The following is a 9,631-nucleotide window of genomic DNA, read 5'->3' on the forward strand; positions in this document are numbered from 1 at the left end:
AGAGAGAGGAGGGTGGGGGAGAGAGAGAGAGAGAAGGGTGGGGGGGAGAGAGAGAGAGGAGGGTGGGGGAGAGAGAGAGAGGGAGGGTGGAACACAAGCATTTCGTTACACCTACAATAACATCTGCTAAATTATTATTGATTTAACTAGGCAAGTCAGTTAAGAACAAATTCTTATTTATAATGACGGCCGTCCCCAGACAAACCCGGACGACACTGGGCCAATTGTGCGACACCCTACGGGACTCCCAATCACGGCCAGATGTGATGCAGCCTGGATTCGAACCAGGGACGTCTTTCGCACTGAGACAGTGTGCCTTAGACCGCTGTGACACTCAGGAGCCCGACACACAGTGCCTTGCGAAAGTATTCGGCCCCCTTGAACTTTGCGACCTTTTGCCACATTTCAGGCTTCAAACATAAAGACATAAAACCTTATATTTTTGTGAAGAATCAACAACAAGTGGGACACAATCATGAAGTGGAACGACATTTATTGGATATTTCAAACTTTTTTAACAAATCAAAAACTGAAAAATTGGGCGTGCAAAATTATTCAGCCCCTTTACATTCAGTGCAGCAAACTCGCTCCAGAAGTTCAGTGAGGATCTCTGAATGATCCAATGTTGACCTAAATGACTAATGATGATAAATACAATCCACCTGTGTGTAATCAAGTCTCCGTATAAATGCACCTGCACTGTGATAGTCTCAGAGGTCCGTTAAAAGCGCAGAGAGCATCATGAAGAACAAGGAACACACCAGGCAGGTCCGAGATACTGTTGTGAAGAAGTTTAAAGCCGGATTTAGATACAAAAAGATTTCCCAAGCTTTAAACATCCCAAGGAGCACTGTGCAAGTGATAATATTGAAATGGAAGGAGTATCAGACCACTGCAAATCTACCAACACCTGGCCGTCCCTCTAAACTTTCAGCTCATACAAGGAGAAGACTGATCAGAGATGCAGCCAAGAGGCCCATGATCACTCTGGATGAACTGCAGAGATCTACAGCTGAGGTGGGAGACTCTGTCCATAGGACAACAATCAGTCGTATATTGCACAAATCTGGCCTTTATGGAAGAGTGGCAAGAAGAAAGCCATTTCTTAAAGATATCCATAAAAAGTGTTGTTTAAAATTTGCCACAAGCCACCTGGGAGACACACCAAACATGTGGAAGAAGGTGCTCTGGTCAGATGAAACCAAAATTGAACTTTTTGGCAACAATGCAAAACGTTATGTTTGGCGTAAAAAGCAACACAGCTCATCACCCTGAACACACCATCCCCACTGTCAAACATGGTGGTGGCAGCATCATGGTTTGGGCCTGCTTTTCTTCAGCAGGGACAGGGAAGATGGTTAAAATTGATGGGAAGATGGATGGAGCCAAATACAGGACCATTCTGGAAGAAAACCTGATGGAGTCTGCAAAAGACCTGAGACTGGGACGGAGATTTGTCTTCCAACAAGACAATGATCCAAAACATAAAGCAAAATCTACAATGAAATGGTTCAAAAATAAACATATCCAGGTGTTAGAATGGCCAAGTCAAAGTCCAGACCTGAATCCAATCGAGAATCTGTGGAAAGAACTGAAAACTGCTGTTCACAAATGCTCTCCATCCAACCTCACTGAGCTCGAGCTGTTTTGCAAGGAGGAAAACAGTTTTATATCTTTATGTTTGAAGCCTGAAATGTGGCAAAAGGTCGCAAAGTTCAAGGGGGCCGAATACTTTCGCAAGGCACTGTATGTTTATGTTGTCAATAAAATGTGATTTGATGTGTCTCTGGTTAACCCTCAAGACAAGCTGCAGGTTTACACACACACCTTGTGACTTAGTGGATGTCAAAAACTTCCTTTTCCTGTATTATCCTGAAGGATTGTGGGATGTCTACCTGCTGCTTGTTTCAGTTTAGTAACAGATGCCGGTATGAACTAACTAACTAAACAAAATGCCCTTTCTCTCTCTTTGTCCTTCTCACTCCATCTCTCTCTCTCTCTCTCTGTCCTCCTCCCTCCATCTCTCTCTTTGTCCTTCTCCCCCCATCTCTCTCTCATTGTCCTTCTCCCTCCATCTCTCTCTCGTTGTCCTTCTCCCTCCATCTCTCTCTCGTTGTCCTTCTCCCTCCATCTCTCTCTCGTTGTCCTTCTACAGCCATCTCTCTCTCATTGTCCTTCTCCAGCCATCTCTCTCTCATTGTCCTTCTCCCTCCATCTCTCTCTCGTTGTCCTTCTCCCTCCATCTCTCTCTCGTTGTCCTTCTCCCTCCATCTGTCTCTCGTTGTCCTTCTCCCTCCATCTCTCTCTCTTTGTCCTTCTCCCTCCATCTCTCTCTCGTTGTCCTTCTCCCTCCATCTCTCTCTGTCCTTCTCCCTCCATCTCTCTTTGTCCTTCTCCCTCCATCTCTCTTTGTCCTTCTCCCTCCATCTCTTTGTCCTTCTCCCTCCATCTCTCTCTCATTGTCCTTCTCCAGCCATCTCGCTCTCATTGTCCTTCTCCAGCCATCTCTCTCTCATTGTCCTTCTCCCTCCATCTCTCTCTCGTTGTCCTTCTCCCTCCATCTCTCTCTCGTTGTCCTTCTCCCTCCATCTCTCTCTCTTTGTCCTTCTCCCTCCATCTCTCTCTCGTTGTCCTTCTCCCTCCATCTCTCTCTGTCCTTCTCCCTCCATCTCTCTTTGTCCTTCTCCCTCCATCTCTCTCTCGTTGTCCTTCTCCCTCCATCTCTCTCTGTCCTTCTCCCTCCATCTCTCTTTGTCCTTCTCCCTCCATCTCTCTTTGTCCTTCTCCCTCCATCTCTTTGTCCTTCTCCCTCCATCTCTCTCTCATTGTCCTTCTCCAGCCATCTCGCTCTCATTGTCCTTCTCCATCCATCTCTCTCTCATTGTCCTTCTCCCTCCATCTCTCTCTCGTTGTCCTTCTCCCTCCATCTCTCTCTCGTTGTCCTTCTCCCTCCATCTCTCTCTGTCCTTCTCCCTCCATCTCTCTTTGTCCTTCTCCCTCCATCTCTCATTTTCCTTCTCCCTCCATCTCTCTCTCTTTGTCCTTCTCCCTCCATCTCTCTCTCGTTGTCCTTCTCCCTCCATCTCTCTCTCGTTGTCCTTCTCCCTCCATCTCTCTCTCGTTGTCCTTCTCCCTCCATCTCTCTCTCGTTGTCCTTATCCAGCCATCTCTCTCTCATTGTCCTTCTCCAGCCATCTCTCTCTCGTTGTCCTTCTCCCTCCATCTCTCTCTCGTTGTCCTTCTCCCTCCATCTCTCTCTCATTGTCCTTCTCCCTCCATCTCTCTCTCGTTGTCCTTCTCCCTCCATCTCTCTCTCGTTGTCCTTCTCCCTCCATCTCTCTCTCGTTGTCCTTCTCCCTCCATCTCTCTCTCTTTGTCCTTCTCCCTCCATCTCTCTCATTTTCCTTCTCCCTCCATCTCTCTTTGTCCTTCTCCCTCCATCTCTCTCTCTTTTCCTTCCCTCTTTCCCTTTCTTAATCACTGTCACTTCCATGACTCCTACTTCCCTTGGGCTAAAGGAGATCCTAATAAAATGTAAATCAAGCTCTCTCTCCCTCCCCTCTCACTGAATGAGTAACATCCATGTAAAAGCCACACTGTTAGCTGTCCAGTGCATTGCTCTTTCACACTCATTGGACTGAATCGTGTCCCTCGTACGGAGCAGCACCTGACAATGAACTGATGATGATGCCTCCTTGGTGACTCTTCGTTAAATCCTCCTGTCTAACGTTGGGGTCATGTCCCCTCGTCTTTCAGTGGGCTTTACAATTATATCACTGCATCTGTCAGATGGCTTTTATGTGCTATTTGACCAATCAAAAAGGCGACAAAAGTTTAAATTACAAGGCTACTTCCTGGAAAATGACATGTTTCTCCATTGGGTATACTGTGGTCTGTATGTTTTTCATGATGTCGGTAGGCCACTAGAGAGACACAGCTGTCCACTGCAATCAGTACCATCCATCCTGAGACCGTAACCACAAAGCCTCTCAGAAAAGGAGTTCTGACATGGAATCAGTTTGGCCTGTCAGATCATAATGGCAGATCCTGGATCAGCACTCCTGCTCTGAGGTGTTTTGTGGATACGGCTCCAGGTCCTGGTTCCTATACAATAAAAGAACAACTTCACCGTTACTCAAATTAAAATGTCCTGTCTTTTATTGTGTAAAAAAACAACAACATTAAAATCACTGGCTGCCATGGCAACATGGTTAAGAATGTTCAAAGTACCACTCCCTTCTTAGTTACAATCACAGGTTGCCTCCAAATTCTCCACCCATCTCCCAGTGTGCACCTGTACACTTTTTGTTCTGCTTTTAAAAAGCATTGGAATGGTGTAGTCATTGGCTGGAGGGAGATTCAGCCATTAAACCCATGACTGGGAGTGTGCAAGGCAAGTATACACTTGGGGGGGTGGTGGATTGGGACGTAGCGAAAGCGTTAGGATCAATGGTAAACTCGGTTCTCTGTAAACGGTTTCTGTCCCCTATACCACACAAGTTAGATGGACACACACACACACCACATCCCCACATTGAAAACCCCCCACAAACATACCTGTTCATCTAGATATCAGCATAGAATCTTACTGGCACATAAAACTCAGTAACACCAAAAAAAGGTGATTGTGACCTGTTGTGGGTAGCCAAAGACATGGACCAATGAGAGAAGGACATTAGGGGTTGGGTGGGGCTTGTTCTGGTAAAATAGGAGGATCCATAGAAATTCAATTACTAGAGATTTAAACCCAACGTGTGCTTTTGTGCGGATCACATCCTTGATGCATTGTGGGTAAATTATGACTGACTCAGGGGCAGACTGGGACCATAAGTACAATAAGCACAAACAGGGCGGAGAAAATGTTTCCCGGGAACACAAGAGTGAACATTCTCATTGGACAAATGGAGGCAGAACCTGTTGTCACTTCTGTTGTCTAGTTCTGTGTCTAATGAACACCCAGGGAGTAAAAGGCACCGTGTTGAGCCCAGATGGCAAAGGAGTGTCCCAAATAGCACCCTATTCCCTAGGTGTAGTGCACTACGAGGCGCGGCTGGTAGCCTAGTGGTTAGAGTGTTGGGCCAGTAACCGAAAGAGGTTGCTGGATCGAATCCCCGAGCTGACAAGGTAAAAATCTGTAGTTTACATTTACATTTAAGTCATTTAGCAGACGCTCTTATCCAGAGCGACTTACAAATTGGGTTCTGCCTCTAGGTAAATCCTAACTGGCTTACCTAGTTTAAATAAAGGTTCAACATCTTCTGACCAGAGATCGGCTCTCGATAAGGAATAAGGTGCCATTTGTGACGCAGATCATTTACTCTTCTGCTTCCTCCTCGTCTTCCTTCCTCTCTCCACTCTTTTCCTCTCTTCTCTTCCCACCTTAACCCTGATTGGCTGTGAGGTGGCGGAGTGGGCGTGTCTTTATGTACAGACACGCCTCTTATCGTCAAACAGTCTGCAGACGGTATAGACCTGAGAGAGGAGGAACAGACAGTTAGAGACTGAGATAATGTTACCTAAGTGACTGATTACACTAGTATAGTGTGTCCATAACTAGTGTGTCTACAGGTTGTCCTAGTGTGTGTGTGTGATAACTAGTGTGTGTGTGTGGGGAGAGAGCGAGAGGAGGGGAGGATGGGGGAGAGAGGAGAAGGGAGGATGGGGGGAGAGAGAGAGGAAGGTGAGAGAGGGTGGAGAGAGAGAGGAGGGTGGGGGAAGAGAGAGAGAAGTGTGGGGGAGAGAGAGAAGGGTGGGGAAGAGAGAGAGAGGGGGGAGAGAGAGAGAGGGAGAGGAGGGTGGGGAGAGGGAGAGAGAGAGAGAGAGAGGAGGGTGGGAGAGGGAGAGAGAGAGAGGGGGAGGGGGGAGAGAGAGAGAGAGAGAGAGGAGGGTGGGGGGGGGGAGAGGAGAGAGAGGGGGAGGGTGGAACACAAGCATTTCGTTACACCTACAATAACATCTGCTAAATTATTATTGATTTAACTAGGCAAGTCAGTTAAGAACAAATTCTTATTTACAATGACGGCCGTCCCCAGACAAACCCGGACGACACTGGGCCAATTGTGCGACACCCTACGGGACTCCCAATCACGGCCAGATGTGATGCAGCCTGGATTCGAACCAGGGACGTCTTTCGCACTGAGACAGTGTGCCTTAGACCGCTGTGACACTCAGGAGCCCGACACACAGTGCCTTGCGAAAGTATTCGGCCCCCTTGAACTTTGCGACCTTTTGACACATTTCAGGCTTCAAACATAAAGACATAAAACCTTATATTTTTGTGAAGAATCAACAAGTGGGACACAATCATGAAGTGGAACGACATTTATTGGATATTTCAAACTTTTTTAACAAATCAAAAACTGAAAAATTGGGCGTGCAAAATTATTCAGCCCCTTTACATTCAGTGCAGCAAACTCGCTCCAGAAGTTCAGTGAGGATCTCTGAATGATCCAATGTTGACCTAAATGACTAATGATGATAAATACAATCCACCTGTGTGTAATCAAGTCTCCGTATAAATGCACCTGCACTGTGATAGTCTCAGAGGTCCGTTAAAAGCGCAGAGAGCATCATGAAGAACAAGGAACACACCAGGCAGGTCCGAGATACTGTTGTGAAGAAGTTTAAAGCCAGATTTGGATACAAAAAGATTTCCCAAGCTTTAAACATCCCAAGGAGCACTGTGCAAGTGATAATATTGAAATGGAAGGAGTATCAGACCACTGCAAATCTACCAAGACCTGGCCGTCCCTCTAAACTTTCAGCTCATACAAGGAGAAGACTGATCAGAGATGCAGCCAAGAGGCCCATGATCACTCTGGATGAACTGCAGAGATCTATAGCTGAGGTGGGAGACTCTGTCCATAGGACAACAATCAGTCGTATATTGCACAAATCTGGCCTTTATGGAAGAGTGGCAAGAAGAAAGCCATTTCTTAAAGATATCCATAAAAAGTGTTGTTTAAAGTTTGCCACAAGCCACCTGGGAGACACACCAAACATGTGGAAGAAGGTGCTCTGGTCAGATGAAACCAAAATTGAACTTTTTTGGCAACAATGCAAAACGTTATGTTTGGCGTAAAAGCAACACAGCTCATCACCCTGAACACACCATCCCCACTGTCAAACATGGTGGTGGCAGCATCATGGTTTGGGCCTGCTTTTCTTCAGCAGGGACAGGGAAGATGGTTAAAATTGATGGGAAGATGGATGGAGCCAAATACAGGACCATTCTGGAAGAAAACCTGTTGGAGTCTGCAAAAGACCTGAGACTGGGACGGAGATTTGTCTTCCAACAAGACAATGATCCAAAACATAAAGCAAAATCTACAATGGAATGGTTCAAAAATAAACATATCCAGGTGTTAGAATGGCCAAGTCAAAGTCCAGACCTGAATCCAATCGAGAATCTGTGGAAAGAACTGAAAACTGCTGTTCACAAATGCTCTCCATCCAACCTCACTGAGCTCGAGCTGTTTTGCAAGGAGGAAAACAGTTTTATATCTTTATGTTTGAAGCCTGAAATGTGGCAAAAGGTCGCAAAGTTCAAGGGGGCTGAATACTTTCGCAAGGCACTGTATGTTTATGTTATCAATAAAATGTGATTTGATGTGTCTCTGGTTAACCCTCAAGACAAGCTGCAGGTTTACACACACACCTTGTGACTTAGTGGATGTCAAAAACTTCCTTTTCTTGTATTATCCTGAAGGATTGTGGGATGCCTACCTGCTGCTTGTTTCAGTTTAGTAACAGATGCCGGTATGAACTAACTAACTAAACAAAATGCCCTTTCTCTCTCTTTGTCCTTCCTCCCTCCCTCCTCTCCATCTCTCTCTCATTGTCCTTCTCCCTCCATCTCTCTCTCGTTGTCCTTCTCCCTCCATCTCTCTCTCGTTGTTGTCCTTCGTTGTCCCTCCCTCCATCTCTCTCTCGCTGTCCTTCTCCCTCCATCTCTCTCTCGTTGTCCTTCTCCAGCCATCTCTCTCTCGTTGTCCTTCTCCCTCCATCTCTCTCTCGTTGTCCTTCTCCCTCCATCTCTCTCTCGTTGTCCTTCTCCAGCCATCTCTCTCTCGTTGTCCTTCTCCCTCCATCTCTCTCTCGTTGTCCTTCTCCCTCCATCTCTCTCTCGTTGTCCTTCTCCCTCCATCTCTCTCTCGTTGTCCTTCTCCTCCATCTCTCTCTTGTTGTCCTCCATCATCTCTCTCGTTGTCCTTCTCCCTCCATCTCTCTCTCTTTGTCCTTCTCCCTCCATCTCTCTCATTTTCCTTCTCCCTCCATCTCTCTCATTTTCCTTCTCCCTCCATCTCTCATTTTCCTTCTCCCTCCATCTCTCTTTGTCCTTCTCCCTCCATCTCTCTTTGTCCTTCTCCCTCCATCTCTCTCATTTTCCTTCTCCCTCCATCTCTCTTTGTCCTTCTCCCTCCATCTCTCTCTCTTTGTCCTTCTCCCTCCATCTCTCTCATTTTCCTTCTCCCTCCATCTCTCTTTGTCCTTCTCCCTCCATCTCTCTCTCTCTGCCCTTCTCCCTCCATCTCTCTTTGTCCTTCTCCCTCCATCTCTCTCATTTTCCTTCTCCCTCCATCTCTCTCATTTTCCTTCTCCCTCCATCTCTCATTTTCCTTCTCCCTCCATCTCTCATTTTCCTTCTCCCTCCATCTCTCTTTGTCCTTCTCCCTCCATCTCTCTCATTTTCCTTCTCCCTCCATCTCTTTGTACTTCTCCCTCCATCTCTCTCTCTTTGTCCTTCTCCCTCCATCTCTCTCATTTTCCTTCTCCCTCCATCTCTCTTTGTCCTTCTCCCTCCATCTCTCTTTGTCCTTCTCCCTCCATCTCTCTTTGTCTCTCCCTCCCCTTCTCCCTCCATCTCTCTCTCTTTGTCCTTCTCCCTCCATCTCTCTGTCCTTCTCCCTCCATCTCTCTCTGTCCTTCTCCCTCCAACTCTCTCTCTTTTCCTTCCCTCTTTCCCTTTCTTAATCACTGTCACTTCCATGACTCCTACTTCCCTTGGGCTAAAGGAGATCCTAATAAAATGTAAATCAAGCTCTCTCTCCCTCCCCTCTCACTGAATGAGTAACATCCATGTAAAAGCCACACTGTTAGCTGTCCAGTGCATTGCTCTTTCACACTCATTGGACTGAATCGTGTCCCTCGTACGGAGCAGCACCTGACAATGAACTGATGATGATGCCTCCTTGGTGACTCTTCGTTAAATCCTCCTGTCTAACGTTGGGGTCATGTCCCCTCGTCTTTCAGTGGGCTTTACAATTATATCACTGCATCTGTCAGATGGCTTTTATGTGCTATTTGACCAATCAAAAAGGCGACAAAAGTTTAAATTACAAGGCTACTTCCTGGAAAATTACATGTTTTTCCATTGGGTATACTGTGGTCTGTATGTTTTTCATGATGTCGGTAGGCCACTAGAGAGACACAGCTGTCCACTGCAATCAGTACCATCCATCCTGAGACCGTAACCACAAAGCCTCTCAGAAAAGGAGTTCTGACATGGAATCAGTTTGGCCTGTCAGATCATAATGGCAGATCCTGGATCAGCACTCCTGCTCTGAGGTGTTTTGTGGATACGGCTCCAGGTCCTGGTTCCTATTCAATAAAAGAACAACTTCACCGTTAC

The 9,631-nt window shown here is 46.5% G+C and overlaps 1 pseudogene; it reads right to left on the bottom strand.

The window, feature by feature from the left end:
* The window catches only part of LOC135525736 (adhesion G protein-coupled receptor L1-like), a 25,085-nt pseudogene extending 20,520 nt beyond the window's left edge, over positions 1-4,565 (bottom strand).
* Between the last annotated feature and the right edge of the window lie 5,066 nt (positions 4,566-9,631).

Source organism: Oncorhynchus masou, chromosome 5 (genome assembly GCF_036934945.1).
Source record: "Oncorhynchus masou masou isolate Uvic2021 chromosome 5, UVic_Omas_1.1, whole genome shotgun sequence".
Lineage (NCBI taxonomy): Eukaryota > Metazoa > Chordata > Actinopteri > Salmoniformes > Salmonidae > Oncorhynchus > Oncorhynchus masou.